Genomic DNA, 8081 nt, shown 5'->3' with positions numbered 1-8081 from the left:
ACTGCATGTTTTTGGTCAAGAGTGTAGTGCCACTAACATAGCCATCCTGCTAGGAAGATGATCTGCAGGTTGATGGACAGTGGAATTTACACACTTCTAATTTACAAGTCAGATTAGAGATCATAATCATATGATAGCTTTATGTGGAATTGATTTCATGGTTTTTAAGCTATTTTTTGTCATTGCAGCAGTGTCATTAACTTAAATGCAGTTTTATTGTAGCATGAGAGTACCTCAAACTCTTTTGAATTTGGAAGAAGAGGGTTGTTGGTATAGATGCTTAAATCCTAAAACTCAGGGATTTTGTGTACCTGTGTATGTATGTATACACATATATGTGTATGTGTGGGTTATCAAACATAAGGTCTTGTGTATACTAGATGGGTGCTCTACCTCTGAGCTATGTCCTCTGTTCATAACCCAAGGATTTTGAATGAGAATGTCTCTTATTGTACATAATTTAATTGCCCAATGGATTGGATTTGAGGTTGGTGTGATAAATATTTGAAAATATTTGCTATTTTGAAATGTAAGTTATTTTGGAAGGACCATTTGTCTGTGTGTATATGTGTGTTTAAATCAGCAATCAAGGGCTGGGGATGTAGTTCAGTGGTAGAGTGAATGCCAAACATGTATGAGACCTTGGGTTTGATCCTCATCATTGTAAATATAAATAAAATAGCAATCACCTTTTTGCCTTATAGATAAGATACATTTAGTAAGAGATGTGAATTTAGTGTTAATAGCTCATTGAAATCTGGACATCTCTTGTGGTTTTTGGAGGCTTTGTGTAAGGGGCAAGGGATAATAAATAGAGCACTGTAGTTTACAGTTATTTTTTCTTTTCAAAATAAGGTAACATAGAATAGTACATAAATACAACTTAATGGGTTATAATTATTCTCAATTTACCTGTCCAGATTGAAATTGAGAACCATCTCATAATAGCATTAAGAAGTATTCATAGCAGAATGACTAGTGCTATTCAATTTGAGTGTTCTATGTTTAGTTGCAGAAAAACATCAGTGTTAAATTTTTGCCATGGTTCTTGAGCCATTAATTGATTTGTTAAATATAGTCAAGAAAATAAGAAAATCCAAGTGTTTAAAACTGGGTTTGTATCAGCAGTCAAAAGAACATTTGGTTTTTATCCTCACCTACTTTCTTATGTGGTAGACTCATGAATTACTTTCTGAGATGACAAAACATTGGGATGAGGAGGATGTTAAGAATTCATCAGTTATGTCCTTTTCTCTGTCAACTATGTTTCACAAAGGATTTATTTAGTTATGACATTTTTAGGTTATGATGATTTACATAGACTTCAAGAAAGATTTGGAGAAAAGTTAATGTAAGTTAAGGGTATAGTAGGTATATATTACTGTGTTTGTTTTAGTAGACCAGTGATTTTAGGTTGATACTTACACCATCTTTGCCTTTAACTTCATGGTCTCTGATTATAGCTGCTTTTTCTTCAGGAGAATGGGAGGTAATTTTTTGAATGAAGAAGGTAAGGCTATTTCAGACATTGGAAAATTAGTGGAATGGAGTGATTTGTTACCGTGGACTTTTTATTGAAACTCTGCAACCAGACATTGAGTAAGGTACTTTGCATAAGTTATTTCTAGTTCTGTCTACACTCTTGAAAGCGTATAGAATTATCTCAATTTCATGATGAGGATACTAGGAGTTAAATGGTATATCTTTGAATAAATATTGAAATAGTGTCCTATAGCTAGTGACTCATTTTGGGAAAAGGTTTTTTTGTATCTGGAGAATGTTTGATGAATTAAGAAATAAAAATGTAAATTAAAAAATACCAGCATATACTATGGGAAAATTTCAAGATTTAACAGCTTTTAACATGAATAACTTCATGTTGGGGTAGAATGATGTTGGAGCCTCCTTGAAAACCTTGATGTGGCACATTTGCCAATGATTAATCTGATCTCTAGAATTATCTATTGGTTGCCTTTGATATTAGTATAGTATTATGATATATAACTGTACTTCTGGGTTTAAATAATGTCTAGGTAGAAAATTCATATTTAAAGGGTGAGTGATAATGAGCTATTATAGAAACTGATGCATATCATAAGTTGAGTTGGATCACCTCTAAATAGAATGTTTAGAGAAAGTATTTGCAAGTATGTTTGAAGAAGTGACAAAAGAAAATTAAATTATATACCCCAGTGAATTCAGTCTGTTTGATCAGTTTCCTAATTGAGTTTAGTTGAACAAAGTTGGATTTGAGTTGAACGAAGCTTTAGTGAGCGTTTAGAACAGAATAAGTATGGTGCTGCACTAAGGCATTTCATGGAAAGCAAATATGACTGAGACATTTGCTGTCTCAGGGAATGGCATTAGCATAGACAGCTGAAGGTAATCCATGAGAGAATAACATGGGTGCTCTCCATTTGTATGTGGCAGTACTGTGGGAATGTGAAAAATGTGGTATGTATAACTGGGGTTCAGGGTAGGCTGTGTGGAGGAGGCCAGGTTTGGTCTGGATCTTGAAAGAAGAGAAGGATATCAAGTAGGAAGAAGGGTATTCTATCCTAAAATAAGGGGTAATCACAGGCATGGAATTAGGAATAAATAGATGTCTGGGAAGCAATAATACTCATACTGAAGAGATACAAATTTTAGAAAATGGTTTCAACTACCATTTAAGCATACTTGCCCACATTATAATTCCATTAGAGGGTTGGCATATTTGCTTGTTATTTGTATGTTTCTTTGGTAATGCACAAAGTATCTTTCTTTGTGATATATGATGTGCATTATCAAGGTGGAAATGTTACTCACTTAAGAGCCTGGAGGGTTATAAGCATCAAAATCAAACTTCTAAGTCTAATCACAAAGTCTATTACTTGCCTTGATTTAAAACAGTAAAATATAGAGAAGATGATGATTTTTACATATGAACCTAAGAAGCATTTGGCAATGCAATTAGTTTCATAACAAGTGATTGTTTTTTAAAGCCTTCCCAGAATAAGAATGAGTATCTTGATGCTAGTGTCACTTTTAAATAGCTGTAGCTCCAGGAATGTGTCTGTTCACGTTATTATCTTAAATACACACCTTATCTATCCATATTGCTGTACTTCAAATGTGAAAGTAAAAATAAAGGTGTGAAGTGCCTAGCAGACTTGTATGGATTTATGTAAATCAGAAAACACAAAAATCCATTAGTCTCAGTGCTGAAGCCTTGATGTATTTAAGTATGAAATATTTCCTTAAAGTTACACACAAACACACATACACACACATACATCCCATAATTTCTAGGGATTTACTTTGCAAAAAAAAAAAATCTTTATTTCACTGAACTCCAGACATGGATTCAACTGTCGTCTTATTGCTCCATAAGATTATTAAAGTTATATAAATATTTAAGTGCCCCAAATTGATCCTTTTACCCCAGTTTTTTTTATCTTTGGCCTTTCCCTTATAAATTAGTGAACACTTAGTCTTTATTTCTTCTTTTCCTTAGACAAACTCTTGGAGTCATCACTGATTTCTTTCTTTTTAATAATTTTAGTTTATTTTTTAGTGCATTATAGGTATACATAATGGTGGGTTCATTTTGACATATTCATAAAAGTATATAATATAGTTTTTTTCCATTTTATTCCCCATATTACCTGCTTCCCTTCTATCCTCTCTCCTCCAGGTCTCCCTTCTCCACTCTACTGGTCTTTATTTCTTCTTTTCCTTTTTTCTTCCTTTCTTCCTTATCCACACTCTGTCAGTAGTTCATGCTGACTCATCAAAACACATCTACAATTTAAACCTGACCACCTGTCACCACCTTCACTACTACCTTGTTTAAGCCACTATCTCATACTTGAATGTTTTAATAGCCTCCTGACTGGCCTCTCAGCCTCTCAGAACCTGAAACATCTAGTGCCTCTAATATAGTACAATAACCAGAAAAATGATGCTAAAACAGAGGTAAAATCTGTCACTCAAAATTTCAGTTGTTTCCTCTCTTATGCATTGTAAAAGCTAAATCTTGATAGACACCTGCCTATAAAACTCTGTCTAGTGCACCTTCATAACCTCATTATTTAGATTTTCTTTGTTTGCTACCTTTCATTCACACCTGAATAGTATATTGTTTCTTGAATAATTGTTCTGGGATATTAAGTTTACTGGTTCTTCTTCCTGAAGTGCTTTTACTATTAGATGGCCATTCAGCATAATCTCTAGTCTTTCTTGATATGTTAAATCCCTAGTGAGACCTTCCTTGATCATCTTACTTAAAATGCCTCTCTCCTTCCTACTTCTTTTTCTTGTTTTCACTTCCCCAAATTCACTGACTGTATATTCCATCTTACATTTTTGTGATCTTTTTCTGATATGATGAAACCTTGATAACTGCAAGGAATTTTTCCCAATTTGTTTAATATTGGACCACTAAACCTATTCCCATACATATTTGTCACTTAATGCATAATTGACTGAATGAATAAAAGATATAACTTACTTCATAGAAGTTAAACCTGTGGTAAAAACCTAATTTGTCTCCTGTTGACATCTTTGGGGAATGATATTTCCAAATGCCTGAGTGTCACTTCTTCAAAAATTTTAAATAATATATATTTGTGTAATTTGCATATAATATACTTACTTTAAGCGTGGAGGTCCATGAATTTTGGCAAATATACACTGTTATGTAATATTTTTGTTCCAATTAAAAGGTATAGAATATTTCTGTCACTTCAAAAAATTCCCATCTCTCCCGTCACTTCTTTACTCATCCCCATCTTTAGACAACTATTGATCTGACTTTTTGTCATCGTAAATTTGTTTTACTTGCTCTAGAGTTTCATATAAACAGACTTATACATTATATATTTTTTCAGTGTGCTATTTTTGAGGCTATTATTAGGTGTCATATTAATTTGTTTTCATTGCAGAATAGTGTGCCTTTTTTTATAAATGTGCCACAATTTGCTTATCAGTTTATTTGTTATGGACATTTGAAGTGTTTCCATTTTTTTTGCCTTTAAGTAATAATGCCACCCTGAGTGTTTACATATGAGTCTTTGTGTAAATATGCTTTGTCATATGGTAAATGCATGTTTAACTTTGAAAGAAATTTCCCCTCTGTGATCATACCATATTCACTACCAATGTCTGAAATTCTAGTTCCTAAACATTCTAGCTAGTACTTAACATAATTCTTTTAAATCCAGACATTCCATTGAGTGTGTAGTCATATATCTTATTGTTTTAATTTTCAGTTATTAATTACTTGAATTACTTGATTTCCAGTGATGTTGATATTTTCTGTTTTTTTTTTTTTTTTTTTGTTGTTGTTGGGGGGAGATGCTGGGGTTGAAGCCAGGGTTGTTTTCAGGTCATGTGCATGATCTTTCCATTTATTTTTTGGCAATTGTTTATCTTTTGTGAAATGTTTGATCAAATCTTGTGTTCATTTGAGGAAAAATTGAATTATTCATTATCATTCAGTTACAGAGTTCTTTATATATTTGTATTCAAATCCTTGTCAGATGTATCTTTTCCTTTTTCTTTTATTGATGGTCCAATTTGAGGAGCAGAGGTTTTCAAATTTAAGTCTAGTTTATTAATATTTTCTTTTGTGGTCTGTCTTCCTTCCCTCTCTCTCTTTCTTCCCTGAACTCTTTGACTCCTGGTTTAAGGATTTTATCTAAGCATTTTACAGTTTAAGCTTTTTCACTAGGTCTTTGGTCCATTTTGAGTTAATTTTTATATACATGTGGGGTAAAGATCAAGGTTCACTTTTCTGTCTCTCCTTGTTCAAGGCCCACTTGTTGAAAAAACTAACTTTTCTCCTTTAAGTTATCTTTAAATGTTTGTTATAAATCAACTAAATAAAACTATATGTTTAGTACTTTTCCTAGATTGTATTATATTGATCTATATGTGTTTCCCGTCAACATATTGTTTCATAGTAAGTCTTGAAATCACATAGTGTAAATTCTTTAACTTTGTTTCTCTTTTTTCAAATTGTATTGAGTATCTCTTTTTCATTTTCATATCAATTATAGATTTGGCTTATACTTTTATGCAACGTGTCTGTAGGATTTTAATTGCCACTGTATTGAATTCTGTAGATCAATTAGGGAAGCATTAATCTCTAAACTACTGTTCTATTTCAATCCATGAACACAATATAGCTCCATTTATTTAGTTATTCTTTAATTTCTCTAAGCAGTAGTTTTCAGTGTATTGGTTTTTAAAAATTTATCCTAAGTGAATAGGATCTGAATTAGATTTTGAATGTTTTTGAAAATGCCATTTTTCCAAAACAAAATTTACAATTTGTAATGGTTATTATTTAGAAGTAGACTTAATTTTTATGTGTTGAACTTGTATCCTGCTACCTTGCTATTTCATCCATTTATGCTTTTAACTTTTGTGAATTCTTCAAGTTTTGCTTTGTATATGATCCTGTTAATCACAAATAAAATTAATTTTAGTCTTCCTTTACAGTTTTCATGTCTTCTATTTCTCTTTATTTTATTGACTTAAATCTCATTGCAGTGTTAAATAGGAATAATTAGAGTGAACATCTTTGCCTAGTTTATGATTCAGGGTAAAACTATTTAGATTTTCACTAATGTGTATGACATTGGCTGTACATATTTTATAGGTGCCCAATCAAGGTGAGAAACTTCCCTTTTATACTTTATACTGAGAGCTTTTATTGTAAATTAGTGTTAAATTTTTCCCAGGGGCTCAGGAGGCAGAGGCAGGAGAATGGCAAGTTCAAAGCCAGCCTTAGCTATTTAGTGAGGCTTTAAGCAACTCAGTGAGATCTTGTCTCTAATAAAATACAAAATAGGGCTGGGGATGTGGTTCAGTGGTCAAGTGCCCCTGAGTTCAATCCCCTGGCTACCCCCTCCCCCCCCCAAAAATAGTGTTAAATTTTGTCACCTAATTTTTCTACATTTATAGGGAGACTAAAATTTTCTTACTACTCAGCTATCTCTAACCCTATTTATTGTTTTATTTTGAGACAGGGTATTGCTAAGTTGCCGAAGCTGGGCTTGAATTTGCAGTTCTTCTGTCTCAGCCTCCTTAGTTGCAGGGATTAAAGGTATGCACCACTTCACTTAGTGGGTTATGTGTCTTGTGGACTGAGTGTTGTGTATTCTCCCAAAAGTTATATGCTGGAGCCTAATTCTCAATGTTTTGATGTTTGAAGATGGTGCATTTGGAAGGTAGTTAGGCTCAGACAAGGTCATGAGGTTGAGTTGCTCATGATGGGAACGTCCTTATGAGAGAATGAACAAACCAGAGCTTCTTTTGTTAATGAGAACACAAGTATTGTGTGTAAGAGATCCTTACTAGTAAAGTGAATTGGTTGGCGCCTTGTTCTTTCTAGCCTTCCAAATTGTAAGAAATAAATTTCTCCTCTTGGAGCCACTCAATCTATGGCATTTTGTTATGGGAGTATGACTTGGCTAAAATATGTGTGCATTTGTATGTATGTATCTCTCTGTGTGTTTAGCATCTTTGTCAGATGTTGGTATCAAAGTCATTATCCTCTTATTAGATGCAGAAAAAGAAAACTTAAAAATACTTTTAAAAATGACTAAAACACTTAAACTAGGAGTAAAAGTATATTTTTCTCAACATGGTAAAGGATATCTATAAAAAAAGCCACAAAAAATGTCTCATTTAATGGTGAAAAAGATTAGGAACAAGGCAGGAATGTTGTTCTTACTAGTTCTGTCCATTGTTGTCCTAGAACTTATAGCCAGAACAATTAAGCAAGAAAAAGAAAGAAAATCATCTATTGGAAAGAGGTTAGTTATTTCTATTTACAAATAACATAATCTATATAGGAAAATCAAAAGGAATAAATAAATCTTTTAGAACTCATAAATGAGATCAGCAAGTTTCCATGGTATAATAGCAATATACAGAAATCAATTGTATGTCTAAATACCGGCAGTGAACAATCTGAAAATCAAATTAAGAAAATAAATTTTATTTACAGAATACCAAAATAAAATAAAAATCAATTTAACAAAGACAGTATAAAAATTATACCCCGAAACCTACAAAAATTACTTAAAGAG

The 8081-nt window shown here is 32.5% G+C and overlaps 1 protein-coding gene across 8 annotated transcripts in view; it reads left to right on the top strand.

The window, feature by feature from the left end:
- Qtman (queuosine-tRNA mannosyltransferase) overlaps positions 1-8081 on the top strand; it is a 379404-nt gene that overhangs the window by 13371 nt on the left and 357952 nt on the right. For 4 of the 8 annotated variants that reach the window (XM_078017334.1, XM_078017336.1, XM_078017335.1 and 1 more), the window contains exon 2: positions 7017-7093. The exons of the other annotated variants lie outside the window; for them this stretch is intronic. The gene's annotated coding sequence lies outside the window, so the exon portion shown is untranslated. The remainder of the gene's footprint in view (positions 1-7016; positions 7094-8081) is intronic. 8 annotated transcript variants of the gene reach the window in all.

Source organism: Ictidomys tridecemlineatus, chromosome 7, assembly GCF_052094955.1.
Source record: "Ictidomys tridecemlineatus isolate mIctTri1 chromosome 7, mIctTri1.hap1, whole genome shotgun sequence".
NCBI lineage: Eukaryota > Metazoa > Chordata > Mammalia > Rodentia > Sciuridae > Ictidomys > Ictidomys tridecemlineatus.
This window is presented reverse-complemented; position numbering and strand designations above follow the sequence as displayed.